At 41.6% G+C, this 22139-nt stretch overlaps 1 protein-coding gene across 1 annotated transcript in view; it reads left to right on the top strand.

The window, feature by feature from the left end:
* Positions 1–22139, top strand: part of LOC132880826 (protein eva-1 homolog A) — a 133043-nt gene that overhangs the window by 20296 nt on the left and 90608 nt on the right. The gene's annotated exons all lie outside the window — the stretch shown is intronic.

Consider the following 22139-nt stretch of genomic DNA (forward strand, 5'->3'; position numbering starts at 1 on the left):
GTTGCGCAAGCGAGTTGGTTATGGCCAGGTTCAAATTGTGCCCAAAACAACTTAACCTCGGCCATTTCAATTGCCTGATGGCTGTGACAATATTCGCCCCGTTGTTATACAGGCGATCTTTTTCTCCTCTATTTTCCATTCGGCAAGTGTCTCGCGCAATGCGTCTTCTAAATTGTCCGCTGAATGTGTCTCTGGCATGAAACTCGTCTGCAGGCATTTGGACTGCATTGCCCACTCTCGGTCCACATAATGTACGGTAGCTGACATATAGGGCATCATGTTGCAGCTGGACCACATATCCGTTATCAAGGCCAAATATTCCACATCACCTAGCGCTTTTTTTTTCTTTACGTGCCAAAGCCTCAGATGAGTATCTAATACTTTTAATAATAATAATAATAATAATAATAATATATTTAATAATGTGGTATTAAAATCTCCCGCCCACGATATGATCGTCCATCACGATGTTTGCACTGTAAACATCGTCGATGCCAATTAAGGGGACATCGCACAGCCCTACCTCACAAAGCCCATTTCCCACTGCAAATAGTTCTCAAAGTCGTCGGGCCTTGTGAAGTGAGCACCGCAAATAATGCTGTAGTCTGTAGCATGTAGCCAATTTTTCCAGGTGCCTCGCACGAAGCGCTCCCATTTCTCTCTCTTTGTCCGGTCTTTTGGGAAACGATGAGTACCAATCCCATCAAGATTGGTGTTGCTACACCCTCCTACGATACATCTGTCAACCATTTTAATAATTACGCAATAACGTTGAAGAAATCTGCAGAAAACCACCAGGTCGTTTTCTCATAAAGAAACCAGCGCTGACGTACGATTCAGAAGGAGGCGTCCCGCACGTGACGTCACGAAAATCAATGTTTCCCAGGAAATCCAAATGCCGGGTTTTTTCAGAGGCGGACCAATTCGCTTCAAATGGCTCAATTTCAACTGAATTTTTCTGGTATTGCGCAAGGTAAAAAAAATTTTTCACAAAATGCAAAATGTGACAGATATTTGACCAAAGTTTAATATAAAATAGGAGAATTACATTGATCTTGCTCCTGAATTTACCCGTGATATGCACTTTAAACTCCTAAATATGACCCAACTTTTGAAAGCAGGTTATGTTTCGTTAAATTAAATAATTAGCAATGATCTCCTGTGCTAAGTTTGAGTTATGTTACCGCTTAGCTGTTCTGAAATTTAGAAGGAGGTGGTCCTGGTTAGCTAATTAGCTGGTAGTAATAACTTCCTATGCTACCTTTTACGTAAATGTAAAAGGTAGCATAGGAAGTTATGTAGACTTGGCTAGAATTTAAATCCACGTTTTCTCAGGAGAAGGTTCTGGTTATTAGTTATGTTGGCTTGGAATAACCTTCTGTGGTAACTTTTAGCTCTTACCTGGATGTTTGCTGTTCTTGTATTTTTGTTCAAATCCATGTTTTGCCAGGAGGAAGAGATTCTGGTTAGTTGTGCTAGCTTGGAATAACCTTCTGTGGTAACTTTTACCGTAGCTAAATGAACTTTTAGCACTTACCTGGATGTTTTTGTTCAAATCCCCATTTTGTTAGGAGAAGGAGGAGGTTCTGGTTAGCTTGGGCTAGAATGCAGAATAGCGGACCCAAAACATCCGGGTTTTTCCGGTCATATGGTGCGAGATCTCGGACAGGCTCCGTTGCTAAAGCCAAATTAGAAATGGGTGAAGTCGTAGGTCGCGTTAACCGACAATTGTCCGTCATTGACGGATTTTTTTTTTAGCTATGACGGAAAAATCTGAAGGCCGTCGGTCATTTTGACGGATGTTTACCGTTACCATTACCAATAACAATAATAGCCTAATAATAACAATAATAAAACATAATGAAACACACAATTGAAATGATTGGCAAGTTGTGGCAGAGTTTTCTTACATACAGTATACATAGTCTTCACTGCCGTCACTTTCAATCTGAGCCGACGTTGCGGCAGTCTTGATGTTCAGTGCATAGGCTACTCACATTGTAGCCACTGCGCAAGGCTGTCCCCCCCATCGCGCTCCTGACCGCGCTCTGACTTTTCTAACCACTAGCACAGTGAGATGTATTAATGTTTCCCTTCTCTGCAGAAGACACGTCATTTTTGCTATTAAAAAAAGAGATGCATTGGGTTGTTTGTGTCGTTTCCCTGCCTGTACGTCTTAATGCAATAGCGCTCATTTAGGCTAGTTGTTTTCTTGTTTTTAAAATGAAACAAATGCCGATTTATCGTATTCTTCCCCAGCAAGCTTAGGAACATCACTGCTCGAATATCTGCTAAACTATCATTTTAATGAGAGTACGGGTAGACAAACTAACATTTAAACATAACTTCGTTTTATTTAAGACCTTCCGTGTCAGCCCACTACGGGTCACCGCGGGGTGCAGCTGCACCACTGGTGCAGAAAGACCGCATGCTGCAGGATTTCCTCCCTATGAAGAGAGGACTAGCAGGGTCGGGAAATCCAACTTTCAGAGGCTCTTGCCGGCTTCTGATCACTTCCCTGGGAGAAATGTTTCCCGACTTCAGAACTTTGGCTGAAGTGGCGCTGGTTATTCCAGTCTCCAGTGTCGCAGCAGAGCGCGGGTTCAGCCTTCAGAATAAAATTAAAACGTCAATGAGAAGTCGTCTGTCCGAGGCAAAGACGCAAAATTTAATGACAATTGCCTCGGCAGCAGTCTCCGTTGACGACTTTGATTATGCACAAGCGAGCTCCCAATTTAAATCCATGCGGGCCAGAAGGAAGGTTTGAGCTCACGCAAACAGGTCAAATTAGATTGTCACTTAAATCGTTGTAGTGGACTGTTCATATTTTAACTGCAATTGTCTTGCTACGTTGTAAAATAACATTGTTCATATGCTCGTTAAGGCACAACAGCCGCAGTGTTTTTAGCGGAGGGAAAATGGGTTCACAAGTGACCGAACGTCAGAATCTGTTCATCTTTTTGCATCATAAATACATAAATAAATGATTAAATAACGCAAGCTTGTTCTGTGAATTAATTTTTAAATGAAAATGAGTCCATGAAAACACAAGTTATTAAATATATAGCATTTATAGCCTATATACATTGTCATTTAAAAGTTAAAATAAAATGACAGATAATAATGGACAATGACGGAATTTTTACGACCCTGTCCGTCAAAATGACGGACAATGAAAGTCTAACGCAACCACTGGGTGAAGTACACGAATATACCAAGTTAGGAGTTAGGGTAGGGTTTAAAAACCGGTTTTTACGGTCATGTGACGTAAGATGTCGGTGGTCTTGTTCAAAATGGCGACTGGAAAAACGAGATCTTACTTGAGTCCACTATTCTGCAGTAGCTCCTTAGCTTGGAATAACCTTCTGTGGTAACTTTTAGCTAAATGAACTTTGGATGTTTGCTGTTCTTGTGTTTTTGTTTTCCTGATGTTTTTCAGTCAGGTTAGCTGACTAAAGTAACTAGTTAACGGTTTTCACAAAGCAAGTTTGTCCAAAGTTGTCCCCCCCCCCCCCCCCCCCCCAGTTGGATGTTCTTGTAAGCTATGTAAACTAGTTAACTCTGAAAAACCTAAGCTAACATTTAACTGGAATTTTAATTCCGCTTTTGTTAGGACAAGGTTCTGGGAAGCTAGTCTATCCAGTCAGGTAACAACAACCTCCTGTTTTACCTTTAAATTAACCAGGAACTGGGGCGTCATGGCTCGGGTGGATGGGGCGCCGTGCTGTGGGTCCGGGGACCCGGGTTCGATCCCTCCCCGTCTCTCTCTCCCGCTCGTTTCCTGTCTCTACACTGTCCTATCCAATAAAGGATAAAAAAGCCCCCAAAAAAATCTTTAAAAAAAAAAATTTAACCAGGAACTGCTAGTCACAGGTTAGTGACGGGTTTCAAACTTCTACAGGAACGTTCTGGTTTTGTGTCCTTATGGTTCCATCTTTACAAACGAATCTCTATAAATAGCTCCTGTGGTATTTTGGTGGTTTCTAGTCTGCGTTCGTTGCAGCGTTTTTGGACCTGTGATGTGTTGCTGTTCTCACACCAGAACATCAAACATTTTTGAAGATTTTAAGATTAAGATGTGTTTTGTCTTTAGCTGCGTCCCAATAGCTAGTATAAAATTACCACAGCACGTCATGGCTAGATGGCTAACTTTGCTAACAACGTCCTGCTAATGAAAGTCCATTTGTAGTTTAAGTTGTTGTGTGTATCAGATGATCCTGTTGTCTGTACTGACCTTATTTAGGTAGAACTTTTTTCTTCTGTGCTAAATGAAGGTTTGCTTTCACGTGTCGGTCCAAACCAGACACCGCTGCCTCAAGAAGAGAGAGATGTCCGATTGATTGACAGGTGCTCGTGCAGGGTTGCTGGAGGAGGGGGAAGGAGTGGTATATGCCGACATCTCGAAAATATCATTCGTTGATGCAGAAACAAGAATTATAACTTGAAACTTGAAACCAGTGCTCCGATTTTCTTTCCTGTCATGATTGTTGTCGTCATCATCTCTGGCTCTCGTTGGCTGTCAGCAGTTGATGTATTTCGAAGCGATAATCTCGTACGTTAATTAATTTCAACGTTGGCGCATTTTGTCGCTGAACCGCTTCGACGTTACCGCGTGGTTATGATGGACACGCTCCACAGCTCTAAGAAAATATTGTGTGGACTTGGGGTGGGGAAAAATGGAAAAATAAAAGGATTTCTTTCACGAATATTTATTTAATCATGAGCATTAAATTAAACTACAGGGATTTTTACCATCCAGTAACTTCCCATGTATTGTTTTAGTTCTGTTTTTAAAGAATACATTAACGGTGACCGTTCTAGAAGTAATGGAGATGTGTCCCTGATACGTCTTGCACACTTTTCTGGCTACGACCTTCAGAATTCTGCACGTGTGTATGTGCAGTCTCATGCGCCTGGTTTCAGTTTTATGGTGTATGTTATAGTCCAAACCAAGATCTCAGTTTATGACTCCATAAACATGAACCATGACGACTTCTGGAGCAGATTTGATTAGTGAAGTGACGCTAAAGACAGAATGCTTAAAAATGATTGGACAGACGTCCGTGATCTGTTCTTCACCTCAAGTTTACATCTCCTCTGAGTCAAAAGCGTCAAAATATGATGACTTCAAATTGTCTAATGGCTAAGCAGGAAAAGCTAGCAGTTGTTGTAAGCAAGACGTTTGTTTGTTTCTGTTCCTGGACTGTTACAGGGCTCAACATTAACTTTTAAACCCACTTGCCCTGGGGGGAAGTGGGGGTTCATTTCCACCTGCCCCCTATTTTGCAAGAACTTTTTTTTATTTTTTAGGAAAACCATAGAATAGTTGTGAGTTGCAACATAAAATGAAGTTCACACATTGGGTTGAAGTTTGGTTATTGGTTACTTTTTACTTGTAACGGACAATAACAGTTTTATCCAAAATAGTTTTTCCTGCCTTAGTCGATTTGTTTCCATTTCACATGCATTCAGCTGTTGTAAAGTTCAGTGTGTTTAGGCTCATTACTCGATAATGTAGAAATCATAAAATTGAAATCTTTAACAAGGTTTGTATGAAGAAAACAATAGGGTGGCAAGACTTTTGAACAGTACTGTGTTTGAGATTTTTAAATATCCTACACCTCTAGGTTAAAAAATAAAAACGGGCTGCGTCATGACAGACAGGTTAATGTTTGAGTTTAAAATTATTGTTTAGTGTATAGGTTGTGGGTGCTTTTATACAGACCTGGCAACCTGTAACCGAATCAGTGCAGCCAGTCTGTAATGACGCAGCGCGGGTGTGTTTTTTTTTTTTTTAATTAAAACTTAGAGGTGTCTCATCTCATTATCTGTAGCCGCTTTATCCTGTTCTACAGGGTCGCAGGCAAGCTGGAGCCTATCCCAGCTGACTACGGGCGAAAGGCGGGGTACACCCTGGACAAGTCGCCAGGTCATCACAGGGCTGACACATAGACACAGACAACCATTCACACTCACATTCACACCTACGGTCAATTCAGGTGGTGTTTACATTAGACCGTATCAGCGGATCATCAGATTAACGTTTTTAAAAACGATTAGCGTGCACACAGCAACGCCAATACACGGATACGCTCGGCTCCACAGGCATCCTGCGCTCCAAATCACTCCGCCCTGAACAGCGAGTGCCCTCTGGAGGGTGCGCACTCCGGCCCTGCGCAGCTCACAGAGCGCGTGAGTGAAGTGCACGAGCAGTGATTCGGGACTGAGCCGCTGTGTGTGTGATCTCGGTGCATATCGGGCATGCGCGTCACTTACCACTTGCAAGTGGAAGGATGGCAAGCCTAAAGACAATCATAACTACACAATGGGCAGTATTTGCATCAGTATTTGCAGTATTTTCATACTTTTATACTCTTTAATGAAAGGTGATACAAGGCGGAAGTCCGCGCCGTTTTTCAGCAGTCGCGTCACATGACCAACGCCAGCGAATCAGGAAGGTGGATGTCACAGTGACGTTGTCCAATGATGACGCCAGCTAGAGCTCAGCACAGCGTATCCGCGTATCCTCAATGTTTACACAGCACCGGAGCTGACACGATCTGGATTGAATACGTGGACCCTGGCGGATTCCCGTTTCCCAGCGTTTTAATGTGAACGGACAGTGCATCCGCGAAGAAAACGAGACAGATACGGTCTAATGTAAACTTGGCCTTAGAGTCACCAGTTAACCTAACCTGCATGTCTTTGGACTGTGGGGGAAACCGGAGCACCCGGAGGAAACCCACGCGGACACGGGGAGAACATGCAAACTCCGCACAGAAAGGCCCTCGCCGGCCACGGGGCTCGAACCCAGGACCTTCTTGCTGTGAGGCGACAGCGCTAACCACTACACCACCGTGACGCCACTTAGAGGTGTATGATATATAAATATTTTGCACAGGACGGTGTTCCTCTGATAACAAAAACAAAGCTCCAGCTCTCTCTGCTCTTAATCTGTTCTGTTCTTTCAGGATTTATCGCTCATGTCGCTCCTTGTTGAGTTTTTTTTATGCCCAAGTTGTTTGAAACCAATCTGGGTTTTCTGTGTCGAATAAGGAAGCGGCTTCACCTTTAAGAAAATCAACCACTTTCATGAAAGCGCTAACTCGAATGCGAGCAGAAAAAAATAAAATGAGATTCTTAATCAAACTTTTCTATACTCACTTCCGACTTTCTGTTTTTGTAAAACGCATTTTAAATACAATCGTAAATTTCTCTGGCTGAGCTCCTCTCTTCGTATTCTTTAACCGCTCATTTCCTCGTTGTTCTTGAAGCATTTGCTTCTATTTGTTAACATTTTTCTTGATAGCGGGGAGACGGTAATGCCTTTTATCTATTTCTCTGTTCGAACAAGCAAAAATGAACCATATTGAAGACCGGTTAAGCTGCTTGCATGAAAGACGGTGTCTGTCTGACCCCCAGCTGCCGTCATCACGTGATGCACAATCACATTGTGCACAAGGGGTCTATAAACAGTACAAGTACCATTCTACACCAGCCGGGGTATATAAAATAACTTGCAAAGCAGTAAATGAAACTGAGACTAATAAAACAGCCAAGACATAATGGTGGATACGTAGTGAAGGACGCTTTTAGGAACTGAAATAAAAGATCAAAAAGCCTAATTTTTGTTGTACTAGTTCGTAATATATGCTCATTCCAACTTGCACGGTCGGGCATGTCGGGGACATATTGCACTTGCCCGAATGCATGTTTCACTCGCCCCGGGCAATCGGGCAGTCCTTAATGTCGAGCCCTGCGTTACAGATTTTAGCTGAATGCCTTTAAATGTTTGTAAGAAGTTTTATGGTGTGAAAATAAGATCTTTGAGGAATCATGTACGCTTGATAAAGTGTGTGATCGATTGGTCGCCTGCCATGTCTGTCAGACTGGCTCTTTTTATGAAAGTGGGTGGTTCTTGGCAGAAATGTTCCGCACCCAGCCCTTATCCTGTTGACTAGGATTGTGTGTGTGTGTGTGTGGGTGTTTTTTTGCTTTAGTTTTTTTAAGCCAGACCCACCAGGGTGCTACAGTGAAAGCCGAGGTTCCCTTTAGCTGTTCAATAGGATGTGTAGCTGTTAAAGGGTCAGAAGGTCAACTGAGGTCAAACTATTTCCAAGCATCCAACCCCCACAAGTGACTTCTTTATCTTTCTCCTTTCTCTCTCTCTCGCTCGCTCGCTCGCTCGGATATGGAACGATGTGAACAAAGACAAAGCTGGCGCTGTGCTATAATTACCCTCATGTTCTCACACTGACCGTAATAACAACATGAGGTCAGACTATATGGAAAAAAAAAAAAAAGAATTGCAACAAAAATCGCATCACGATAATCATGAACGTTTTCACGATACTCAATATCACATGGAACAACCCTGTAAAAGAGTCCGGTTTGGATTTAATTGGCATTGTAAACGATTTAACAAGGACCAAGAGGGAAAATTAAACAGTTAGTTTAAAAAAAGAAACATTTAAAAGTTTAAAACAGTCTCACGATAACATCGTTACGGTCAGAAGTGTACCGTGAGGTAATTTATCGGAATATCCGATTTTGTCTTTTTTTTTTTTTTCTTTTTAAGTGCAGAGTCTCTGAGATCAGAAATGCCAGGACTCAAGGGTGAACTCTTACGAAGAGGGTAAGGAAGGAAGAGGTGTGTGTGTGTGTGTGAGATGGAGAGTTCCGGAGGTGGAACTTGATACCCGTGCCTTCTGTCTGCATGAAAGACCCCGCCATCACCCCTCCTTGTTCTGTGCCCCCTCACCCTATACTCTTTCTTCTTTCTCTCTGACACACACACACACACACACACTCTTTCTGTTTTTCCACTAACCCAGTGCCAGCGAAGTTGTTGGTGAACCTTTTCAGGACAGACTGTTGTGTTTCTACTAATTTGCCAGCCAATCTTTGACGTAATCTGAGTTAAAAAAAAATCATATTTTACAGATTGTTAAAGAAATCTGATTGATTATGTCATCTGGCTGGGCAAAAAAAATAGACATCTATAGAAACCCGTGTGTGCAAGATGAACGGTTATTTTGAATTTTCAGTCCATATTTTGAATTTGTAGCTGCTAAAAAGGTTTCTTAGCATTAGCAATATCAATTAGCTCGCACGCTGGTCACTGAAAACTTAAAAAAAAAAAAAACTTTAAATTTTTCAAAATATTTTCTCAGGCTGCTGATCGGGCGGCACGGTGGTGTAGTGGTTAGCGCTGTCGCCTCACAGCAAGAAGGTCCTGGGTTCGAGCCCCGGGGCCGGCGAGGGCCTTTCTGTGTGGAGTTTGCATGTTCTCCCCGTGTCCGCGTGGGTTTCCTCCGGGTGCTCCGGTTTCCCCCACAGTCCAAAGACATGCAGGTTAGGTTAACTGGTGACTCTAAATTGAGCGTAGGTGTGAATGTGAGTGTGAATGGTTGTCTGTGTCTATGTGTCAGCCCTGTGATGACCTGGCGACTTGTCCAGGGTGTACCCCGCCTTTCACCCGTAGTCAGCTGGGATAGGCTCCAGCTTGCCTGCGACCCTGTAGAAGGATAAAGCGGCTAGAGATAATGAGATGAGACAATACAGTCGTAATGTTGACTAAAATTCAAAACTTGGTATTTCCCACTTCTAAAAGGGGAAAAAAAATAATAAAAGAAAATGCAACCGTAACTTGGAATTCCTACTCGGAAAGTTAGAACAGGTTTCTTGGGGCCGAGTTTGACGTACTTAGGTGGTGTTTACGTTAGATCGTATCGTTGTCGTCGTGGATGCACTGTCCGTGCACATTAAAACGCCGGGAAACGACTCCACAGGCGGAACAGTTTGAATCCGCCAGGGCCCACGTATTCAACCCAGTACGTATCTGATCCGGTGCTGTGTAAACATTGAGGAACGAGGATACGCAGTGCTGAGCTCTAGCTGACGTCGTCATTGGACAACGTCACTGTGACATCCACCTTCCTGATTCGCTGGTGTTGGTCATGCCACGTTGGTCATGTGACGCGACTGCTGAAAAACCTTCTCCTCTTTAGTCCCAATGACACGGCGTCCCTCATCTCATCTCATCTCATTATCTGTAGCCGCTTTATCCTGTTCTACAGGGTCGCAGGCAAGCTGGAGCCTATCCCAGCTGACTACGGGCGAAAGGCGGGGTACACCCTGGACAAGTCGCCAGGTCATCACAGGGCTGACACATAGACACAGACAACCATTCACACTCACATTCACACCTACGGTCAATTTAGAGTCACCAGTTAGCCTAACCTGCATGTCTTTGGACTGTGGGGGAAACCGGAGCACCCAGAGGAAACCCACGCGGACACGGGGAGAACATGCAAACTCCACACAGAAAGGCCCTCGCCGGCCACGGGGCTCGAACCCAGGACCTTCTTGCTGTGAGGCGACAGCGCTAACCACTACACCACCGTGCCGCACACGGCGTCCCTGATTTCCATAAAGAACTTCAAATTTTGATTCTTATGCTCTCTCGCTCGCTCGCTTGCTTGCTCTCTCTTTCTCTCTCTCTCCTCTCTCTCACACTCTCTTGCTCTCTCTCTCTCACTCACTCGCTCGCTCACTCAATCTCTCACACATTTTATGTGCTTGCAAGTGGTGAGTGACTTGCGCATGCCCGATATGCACTGGGATCATGTGACGTGCCGTCTAATTAGTCATGTGATTAGCGTATCCGTGTATTGGCGTTGCTGTGTGCACGGGGAACGGTTTTGTTGCGGGCACAGAAATTGTGTGTGTACGCGAATCGTTTTAAAAACGTTAATCTGATGATCCGCTGATTCGAAATAATGTAAACAGGGCCTTAAAATGTTTAGCTGTATCTCTGGTACTTTGTCACAATTACCGGTGTGTGTGTTTAGTCATCTTTTATGCTTACGGCTCGTTCGTATGTTAGCAAACAGACCTGTAACTAACTGAAGGTTTAGGAGGTCTTTTCAGAGAATAAAAAAAAAAAATGTATTCACAAAAATCTGTAGTCGTGTATTCCCTTATTTTATGCTAACTGCTAGTCAGTACAGTGCATCAGCTAAATCAAAGCAACGTTAGGATGTTTTACTTTTCGGAAAACACTTCAACACATGTAGCGGTGTCTCGTGTACAGTTTGTCAGGTTTACGTGTTTTGTTTACTTATCTTTTATGCTAACTGTTACTTCGCATATTAGCTAGCATACTTTTTTTTAACTAGCTGCTAAATAAAATAAGGTTAAGTCACACAGCATGGCTGCTTGCACTGTAAATAAATTTCCACTTTTTCTCTACTGTTAAACGTATTTGATGTCTAAATATGAAGCTACACGTGGACATGTTAGTTGGTTAAATCGATAACGCTTGAGGATACTGTTTGGCGTTTTGGGAAGATTAATACATCACTGTTAAAGATTCACTAATGTAATGTTAACGTTAAACAGTTTGCTAGGAATTGACGTGATTCCCCCCCACACACACTTTGTTCAATTTACGAGTTAAAGGAGAAATGAAGGCAATTTTTTTAATCAAAATTCTATTTCTCTCATTTTATTAAATATAGGAATGCATTTTTTATCGCTATTTTGTCACTGCTATAGCAAGTTATGAGTGTTTGAAATATGTTATGTAATATATCAATCCATATGTCAAAGCAATGGCCGTAAGGGTAGTATCTCACTGGGCTGCGACAGCCCGCGACTAGTTGGAGACACAATAATTGCGATAAAATATGCGAATTAGCGACAATTTTCACTTGGAATCGCACTGAATTGATATTTGCATATTTTATCGCAATTGTTGTGTCTCCAACTAGTCGCAGGCTGGCGCAGCCCAGTGAGATACACTCGCACTTCCTGTCTCACGGAAACTGACTTGAGAAGGGTTCGCGACGGCTTTGCGACACCAGCGACACATTTGCGGCTAATTTGAGAGAAATTTTGTCGCACGAGTTTTTTGAACATGTTCAAAATTTCAGCGATGAAGGAGCGACACTTTGTGACTCATGCGAGGAAATTGAGAAGCCCCGCGAATGTTTCAAGACACTTTTGAAACTCTCTCGCGAATGATGTTCGCAATTTGTTGCAAGCTGTTGCAGCCCAGTGAGATACTATTTTAAACGAGATTTGTTGAGACCTGTGCGAGACATCGTAGGACGGAAGTAAAACGTACAGTGGAAATCAAAGTGACCAACATCTGCCAACGTTCCCTGTGTCCAAAATCGCTCACTCATTCACTACTCCCTTCTCACTATATAGGGAATTACTCTATAGAGGACTATACAGTGAGCTCATTGGTAAAATGAAAAAACGCTTTCGGACACTACTCCGTCGCGCTGGTATTTACATCATTACTGTCGCACAATTAAAACGTGCCAGATCAGTCGGCTGGTGGGTTTTCAAAATAATAAATACATGCATGTGTTTTTGTGATAAATCCATATTATACTGAGCGCATTTCACACATTAATCAATACAAAGTACCTGCAGCTTTCAGTTCTTTTAAATCAAAGCTGAATACTTTCTTCTTTGCCGCTGCCTTTTATTAAATTAAATTTGAGACTTTTAATTTGATTTCTTTCAGCGTGACCGCAGTGCATGATGGGATATATTGCTTTGGTTAGTGACCATCGTTGTACACTACTTTTCATGATGCATTGTGGGATACTTTGAGTGCACTGTATAGAGTGTAAATACTCCTCACTAAGGTTTCGGACAGCACTACAAACTGGCGTCCCCACTATATCGTGCCCTATAGTGAGTAGGGAGCGATTTTGGACACGGGTTGTCAAAAGATGCACGCGCCCTCTTTCGAATGCTGATGTAATCAAGCCGGAAGTTTTGTTTGTTTTGATAGCGATCAGGAAAGTTTGAAAAAAGTAGGCAGTAATCGTCATTTCAACTCGTTTTTGTGCAATATTTTGTTTGGAAAGCAGTTTTCAAAATGGCGGCACCGACACCTGGCTGACACGTCACGTTTCGAAGTCTCGTGAAGATCACGCGGATAAACGACGCCTGCCGTGGACCAAACGAACTAAATTCAACATGGCTAAAAACCGAATAGGCCGATAAATATCATATTTAATTGCAATTAGTTGCCAATATGAGTCACGATATAAGGTTACTAAAACCGAAAACGTAATTGAATAACATGTTAATTAAGAAATAAAGCAAGTTTAAAAATGACTTCAGTTCCCCTTTAAATCTAATGTTTCAGGTAGGTGTGTGTGTGTGTGTGTATACACACATTGCAGACTGGCAGGTGAGTTCTGTCTGAGCGGATCCTGTTGATTCGTTGTTTTGTCTGTAGCGGTACGGTGTCTGTCTGGGGTGTTGGGCGTCCAAACACCTTTCATAACCACACACAAACACGGCCCGGGCCTCGTCCTCATCCTCATCATACACACACCCTCAGTTTTGCTTCTAGTTCTTATACACTGAGCTTTAATATTTAAATATTCACATAAATATTTAAACCCCTCTCGAAACACATGTACACCGTGTCATGGGAGTAAAACTCCATGCACTTAATATTTTATTTATTATTTACAATCTGTGCTCCATCCATTATCTGTAGCAGCTTATCCTGTACAGGGTCGCAGGCAAGCTGGAGCCTTCACCCTTACGCTTAGAGATCGTCCTCGTCACCGCAAATTAATATTTATTAATATCTGGATTTCTGTAAAGCTGCTTTGAGACAATGTTCATTATTAAAAGTGCTGTACAAATAAAATAAAATAGAAACAATTAAATTGAAATGTACTTGATTTTGTTTCCCTGAGCTGAGTTTGAGGATTCAGTGCTAGTTATGCCGCTTTTCCATTACAAACGCGGCTGAGCCGTGCCGTGCTGAGTCGAGCTGAGTCGGGCTGAGCGGGGCTATTGAAGTTGCATTTCGACTACAACCGCGCTGAACCGTGCTGGCTGGAAGTGGGTGGACACATTGGGTGGAGTTAGCGAAAGTGGGTGGACGTCACGTGATGTCGTTAAGCGGCGTAAACAGTGACATCAGTGAGCTTTTAAGCGGTAGTCTCACGACCCGGATAGTAAACAATAAACATGGAGGACATGGAGTCGTTAGTGTTGCTGGTCTTGGTGCTGTGGCTTGTTGTCACCGACAACAAGCCACAGCAAGAGCGTATAGATGAGGCGAGGCGCATAAGGCTTCATAATTCTCGTAATTCGTAATTCTCCTTCTTCCGGGTTTACGGTGTTTACAGATCCCAGCGCGCTCGCGGGGCGTGTGTGGGCATGTGAGGACACTCCTCCTCACCAATCAGTGCACAGGGGAGTGTCTGCTCACGCCCCCAGCCTCACTCGGCACGGTTTGGCTCGCTTCAGCCCCACTCCAAAACGGTGCGAGTTTTAGGGGCTAAGCAGGGCTGAAGCGAGCTGAGTCGTGCTGTTTTTTGGTAGTCGAAACGCGAGCCGTGTCGGGCTGAAGTGAGCTGAAGCGAGCTGAAAAAGGGTAGTGGAAAAGGGCCATTAGTTAGCAAGTTTGCTAACATGACTGAATAGGCTACCAAATCACAGTGGCTAATATGCTAAGCGTTAGCACTAGTTAGCTGCTAAATAGGTTAATGTTAGGAGGGTTTTTTTTTCTTTCTCAGAGATTTAGTTTAATCAGCAATAAAAATAAAATAAAAATTTTAGCTGTGTCTCCATTTTTTTTTTTTGGTCAGTACCTAATTTACTTTTTTATGCTAACCGCTAGTCAGTATATTAGCTAGCATGCTATTAACTAGCTGATAAGTCAGAAACCACAGCCTTTGGACTTTTTTCCTTTTCTGTCACATTTTGTGACTTTATTATTATTATCAACAATAAAATGTTAAAATGTTCTGTGTCTCTTGTGCTTTTATTTTCAGGCTTGCCTCCATTTTGTTTACTTATCTGTTATGCTAGGTACCATATCAGCTAGGACAGGGGTTTTCAAAGTGTGGGAGAGTCAGCCCCCCCTCGGAGAGCAAATAAACAACAGCGCCCCCCCTTACAATTTTTGTTGTTGCTATACTTAATGTTCCATTCATATTTTTAAAAAATGGTTGTTGTAGACATTTTTCTTTTTTTTCTTTTTCACATTTTAAACATCTGTGCTTTTTAAAACATCTTGTTTTACACATTTTAAACATCTCATAGCATCGTTAGCTAGCACCTCTTGGCAGACAACACACTGTGGCAGTGGAGCATCTTCAGATCCAGTCCATGAAAATCCAAACTTTAAATAATCGTGGTCATACTTCCTTCTTTTTCCAGTCCCGCCAGGATTTCACGGGCCTTTTTTGTGATTGTTGCGGGCTAAAATGTCTGATGTTGCGGGGGGGTTTCCAAAAAATTGCGATGAAAGTTGCGGTGTTTTTTAGGTTTTTGTTGCGATTACATTGCGGGAGGAAGTGAAAGTTGCAAGAAATTGTTGTGATTTTCTCTTTTTGTGATTAAAATTGAGTGATATGTTAAATATTATTACTGAAAAACTATTGATTAAAAAAACAAAGACACTGAGAAATGGTCCTATAAACAACTTTACCAATATAAAAGATTACCAGGACTACAAAAATGCAGAAAAATAGGCTTTACTTATCCAAATGCTCCTGTTGGTTCAAAAGTTAAAGTGCAGAGAACCTCACAGCACAACATGAAGTTACCTTAAAATATAATATAAATGCCTCAGCTTTCATGTAAGAAAAAAAAACTATTAATACTAGTACTGTGTGCAGGCAGTCTCTCCTGAAGACTAAATTAAACAATAATTATAAACTAATAAAATAAATGGCTCAGGCTTCATAGAAGAAAAAAAAACAATTTGAACAGAATCTCACAGTATGATGCTGAAGCTGCCTAAACAATGGAAAATAAAATACCATTTTGGCAAAAATGTTGGCATCCGTTAATTTCTTGTATTAAGTAAAAAAATCATGTAAAGTGCACACAGTCCTTCACTGTAAACATAACACACTTTCAGTAACCGAATTGAAGCCTATATAAACACTGACTTGCACATCATGCAATGTTGCCAGATACTGCTGACGTTTTCCAGCCCAAAATATGTTCAAAACCCGCCAAAATGCACTTGAAACCGCCCAATCTGGCAACACTGCGCGCATGCTGCTTCTCTTGAACGTATACACGGAAGTAAGGCGGAAGGTAGTTTGTCGACGTCACCTCAAGACGACACCAACGATTGGTCAAATTTGCAGGAAAGTTGCGGTGATTGGATCAACACCGCCCTGAATTCGCGGGGATTGGTTGAATTTGCGTTGAAGTTGCAAATCGCAACATCCTGGAGGCTCTGTCTCCTCACTCACTGTAGCTTTAGGTGCTAAAAATCGATCCATTTTGTCTCTGAGGCTAGCTGAAGTTCACTAAATGTCCGCAGTAGTAACTTAGTCTGGTTTATTTTTCCTCACGTTGCGCCCCCTCGAAGAACTCTGGCGCCCCACACTTTGAAAAGCCCTGAGCTAGGAGATTTGTAACTATCTGCTAAATTGGTTAAAATTAAGATATGTTTTCTTTAAAATATCTATTGTATTAGCAAAAAAAAAAAGTATTTCTTTCTCTCAGACTTATTTGTAGTTATTTACTTGTATACTAACCAGCAGCTAGCATAATAGCTAGCATGCTTTTAACTAGCTGCTCAGTAGGAAACTCAAGCGTTGTTGGCACAGTTTTCTTTTCGGGGGTAATATTTTGAATTTATCTAAAAAAAAAGAGCGAGAGTGTGTAGTGGTGCCTTTTGTGCTTTTAGGCTTTCCTGTGTATGTTTTGCTTATGGGCATTTTTTCACTCAGGGTACACATTTGGAGAAATAAGATGTTATGCAGGTGTATTTAAAAAAAAAAAGTCAAGTTTCTTGTATTAAGCTTATATGTTTACATTTGTGTCATCGGATCACCACAGAGAACACTTTTCAAATTTTGTTTCCATGTTGATTCTTTCATTTTTTTTTATGCCTTATTGGTCAATTTTAGGGCTGTTTTGGCATGTTTATACTGTTCCACTGTACATTGAACTATATAACATCATACAAAATCCCACATTTCTAGTGCATTTTGTGCTATAAGATTGATATGAAATGATAATGTAGTATCTCTGCTTAATTTAATATATGCACATAAACGAGTCATTTATCGCCTGGTAAAAATTTTGCAGTTCTTTAATAACATGTCCGTCGTTATGCCAAATGACGTTTTTGGTCAGTGTTCTCAAAAAGGAACCCAAAAATTCAATCACTGAATATTTTAATGGTATCCATTTTGGTAGTTTCAATCTCTATATACGTAGGAATAATGCACAGAAAAAAAATTGTTGACTGTAAGGCACCGACACCTTTCAGCGTTCATTGAAAATGTTCACTGGGATAATGGAAAACAGCAACGTAGCCCTCTCTAAACTTGGGATTTAATCAGGGTTAAAGAATTTCCCGTAATGTTTTTATAATTACCATGAGAAGTAAAGGTATAAAAATGCCTTTAGTCATTACAGACTTGAAGTAATTGCACTGAGTAGTGGTTTAATTGAGAAATGTAGTCTCGTAGCCCATGTAGTCTCCGTAGCCCCCAATTCTTCGTTAGGTGTTTCTTTGTTAGAAAAAATATTTGATTCTGTGCTCATTGCCATACAAATTGTACAACCCCAATTCCAAAAAAGCTGGGACACTGTGTAAACTGTAAATAAAAACAGAATGCGCTAATTTGCAATTCATGGAAATCCTATATTTCATTGAAAATAGTACAAAGACAACATATCAAATGTTGAAACTGAGAAATTTTAATGTTTTTTGAAAAATATATGCTCATTTTGAATTTGTTGTCAGTAACACATTTCAAAAAAGTTGGGAGAGGGGCATGTTTACCACTGTGTTGCATCACCGCTACTTTTAACAACACTCTGTAAATGTTTGGGAACTGAGGAGACCAATTGCTGTAGTTTTGAAGGAGAAATGTTGTCCCATTCTTGCCTGATATACAATTTCATTTGCTCAACAGTTTGGGGTCTCCTTTGTCATATTTTGTGCTCCATAATGCACCAAATGTTTAAAATGGGAGACAGGGCTGGACTGCAGGCAGGCCAGTTTAGCACCCATACTCTTTTATGATGGAGCCATGCAGTTTTAATATGTGCAGAAAGCATTTTGGGATTGTCTTGCTGAAAGAAGGAAGGCCTTCCCTGAAAAAAAGATTTTGTCTGGATGGCAGCATATTGCTCTGAAACATGTATATATCATTCAGCATTAATGATGCCTTCCCAGATGTACAAGCTCCCCATGTCATGCACTCTAATGCCCCCTCATACCATCACAGATGCTGGCTTTTGAACTGCGCACTGATAACAAGCCGGATGGTCCCTCTCCTCTTTAGCCTGGAGGGCGTGGTGTCCATGATTTGTAATAAGAATTTCTACTTTTGATTCATCAGACCTCAGGACAATTTTCCACTTTGCCTCAGGCCAAGAGAAGGTGGCGGTGTTTCTGGATATTGTTTATATCTGGTTTTAACTTGCATTTGCGGATGCAGTAATGAACTGTTTTCACAGACGATGGTTTTCTGAAGTGTTCCTGAGCCCATACAGTGATTTCCACTACAGACACGTGTCTGCTTTTAACGCAGTGTTGCCTAAGGGCCTGAAGATCACAGGCATCCAATGTCAGTTTTTAGCCTTGTCTCTTGCATACAGAGATTTCTCCAGATTCTCTGAATCTTTTAATTATGTTATGGACCATAGATGATGTGAACCCCAAATTCTTTGCAATTTTACATTGAGGAATGTTATTATTAAATTGTTGCACTGTTTGCCCACGCAGTCTTTCACAGAGCGATGAACCCCTCCTCATCTTCACTTCTGAGAGACTCCGCCTCGCTGGGATGCTCTTTTTATACCCAATCATGTTACTGACCTGTTACCAATTAACCAAATTAGTTTTTTTTTTTTGCATTACACAACTTTTTCAGTGTTTTGTTGCCCCGTCCCAACTTTTCTGAAACGTGTTGCTGACATCAAATTCAAAATGAGCATATATTTTTCAAAAAGCAATAAAATTTCTCGTTTTCAACATTTGATATGTTGTCTTTGTACTATTTTCAATGAAATATAGGGTTTCCATGATTTGCAAATCATCATGTTCTGTTTTTATTTGTTTTACACAGTGTCCCAATTTTTTTGGAATTGGGGTTGTATTTCATAATATTTCCAATAAAATGTATCTAGTTATACCTTTAAATCTTTCCTTTTTTTTTTTTTTATTCCGTGGAAAAAAATATACCCTGGTGTAGTCTCCGTAGCCCCCACCAATTCACCGAAACGGCGGTCTTGACCAACAGGCCATATCTTCTGAATCAGATGAGGATGCCTCATGAAATTTTCACACTGTAATATTAAGATATGTGGAAACAAAATGCACTGACTAAAAATCTAAAAACTAAACTTTCAAAAAAAACGACCATTTTGGAACAGAAATGTGGACCCTGAGTGAAAAAAATGCCGTTATCTTTTACACGTTTAACCGCCTGCTATACAGTATATTAGCCAGCTAGCCAGACTAGGTTAAAGTTCGGAGGGTTTCTTTTTCCTTTTCTGAAACTTGTTTGTATTGAAATGAATGATAAAGTTATGTGTGTTCTCTGTTACGCCTGAAGGTTGTAGGGGTTCGCTGATTGATTAGCAGTTGGTTATTAGAGAGCCAGTAGACTGTTTATAAGTATTACAGTTAAAGTTACGGGGCTCGAAAATTCATCAACCAGCCGAGGTGTCGTTTTGCACGAGAAGCATGGTCGAGATCAAATAACATTCCATCTGTGTGTAAGGCATGGACGGGTGTGAACACGGGGAAACGTGAAGCGTCAGAACTGGACAGCTGAGACAGCTGAGGGACGGATTTGATTGTGTGTGTGTGTGTGTGAGAGAGAGAGAGGGGTTTTGGTGGACTTTGTGTGACTTTAGATGCACAGATAACTGGACAAAGGCAGAACACTGGAAAAGTTAAACTATCTCAACTGAAATAAATCGTTAGTTAGTGGAATTTTATGAAACATGGCCTTATAAAAATGCTTCAGGGAGTAGCTGCTCCATACACTACCGTTCAAAAGTTTGGGGTCACCCAGACAATTTTGTGTTTTCCATGAAAAGTCGCACTTTTATTTACCACCATAAGTTGTAAAATGAATAGAAAATATAGTCGAGACATTTTTCTGGCCATTTTGAGCATTTAATCGACCCCACAAACGTGATGCTCCAGAAACTCAATCTGCTCAAAGAAAGGTCAGTTTTATAGCTTCTCTAAGGCTACGTTCACACTGCAGGCTGAAGTGACTCAAATCCGATCTTTTCGCCCATATGTGACCTGTATCCGATCTTTTATTGACAATATGAACGACACAGATCCGATTTTTTCAAATCCGACCCAGGCCGTTTGGATATGTGGTCCTAATTCCGATTCCTATCCGCTCTTTTCATATGCAACTTCAGTCTGAACCGCCAGGTCGCATTCATCCGACTTACACGTCATCAACAAGCCACAAACGTCACTATTCTGCGCTGAAGTAGGCGGCGGGTCTCTCAAAAAAAGTTACAACAACATGGCGCATAATCACGGGCGCAGATAGAGGGTGGGACTCGTCCCACCCAGATTTAAATTCACCTCGTTCGGTCCCCCCCACTTATAGGGAGGTAAAAACGTCTATGCTGTCTTTCTTTGCATAAGGCAAACCTCACGGAAAAATCAAAAGACTAATTACCATTCGGTTTATTGAGGTGCACAGCAGTGTATACATAGTTGCAACAACTCACATAAAACAAAGACTGATATTTGGTTGGTTGAGCTGCGCAGACTGCACAGGTTGCGAGCTCGAGCTTGGTTGCTATGGTAACCCACAACAAGTTTGACAGGCATATCGGGGTTGGGGTTGGTTTGCTGGCAGCTTTGTCCCCCCCAGTTTTTTGTCCCCCCCCAGTTCAAAAAACGTATCTGCGCCCCTGCGCATGACATCAATGCGAGGGACGCTTCGGGCTGTGAAGGTTCTGAATCTTCTCAATGGAAGGACGCAGAGGTTAGGGAGCTGATTTCCATTTGGGGGGATGCAGCTATTCAAGCTAGATTGGATGGGTCATACCGCAACCGGGTGGTTTTACTTCCGTAAACACTGGCCATGCTCACTGCGTGTGATGTCGTCGTATCCTGCAATGCGCATGCGGAACACTTTTAGGTCGCTTTTCGTTCATACTGAGGATCACATACAAGTCGCATATATTTGTTAATGTGAACGACCTCACAAAAAAATCGGATTTCACAAAAAAATCGGAATTGAGCATTAAGCCTTGCAGTGTGAATGTAGCGTAAAGAGCTAAACTGTTTTCAGCTGTGCTAACATGATTGTACAAGGGTTTTCTAATCATCCATTAGCCTTCTGAGGCAATGAGCAAACACATTGTACCATTAGAACACTGGAGTGATAGTTGCTGGAAATGGGCCTCTATACACCTATGGAGATATTGCACCAAAAACCAGACATTTGCAGCTAGAATAGTCATTTACCACATTAGCAATGTATAGAGTGGATTTCTGATTAGTTTAAAGTGATCTTCATTGAAAAGAACAGTGCTTTTCTTTCAAAAATAATAAGGACATTTCAAAGTGACCCCAAACTTTTGAACGGTAGTGTATGAGGGTTGTGTTTTGGCCTACGTCTGTTCCTCTCAGGGTTCTATATCCGTCCACAGTGAGAATGAAAAGTTTTGATGTGTCTCACACACACACACAGTGTTCAGTGAGATCAGGACGCTCTACCAGTAGCAGCTCACTGCAAGACTCCTACTACACTGTGAAAACTGAAAAAACACACGTGTGTGGAAACATTCCTGAGTGACGGTCCACCTATACAACATTAATGGAGGAGAAAAATCTCTCTATCTCTGCATTATTTCCTTCACCTCCTACTCTGTCGTTGTTTTTTTTTGTTCCTTTCTGTCAGATGAACGACGTGGGAGGCAAAAACGAAAACATATTTTTCAAAAAAGTGAGGAGAAAAAAAAAAGGATTAATTTCCTGGTCTTGCACTCACCATTTGGACACGACTCATGCGATTGTTTGTCCGTTTGTACATTTTAAACTCGGATGGATAAAAAAGTCATCCAGGTTAATCGATGATCGTTATAAAAATTATTATTCTATCAATATTCACCGGATATGA

This window comes from Neoarius graeffei, chromosome 2, assembly GCF_027579695.1.
Source record: "Neoarius graeffei isolate fNeoGra1 chromosome 2, fNeoGra1.pri, whole genome shotgun sequence".
NCBI classification, from domain to species: domain Eukaryota; kingdom Metazoa; phylum Chordata; class Actinopteri; order Siluriformes; family Ariidae; genus Neoarius; species Neoarius graeffei.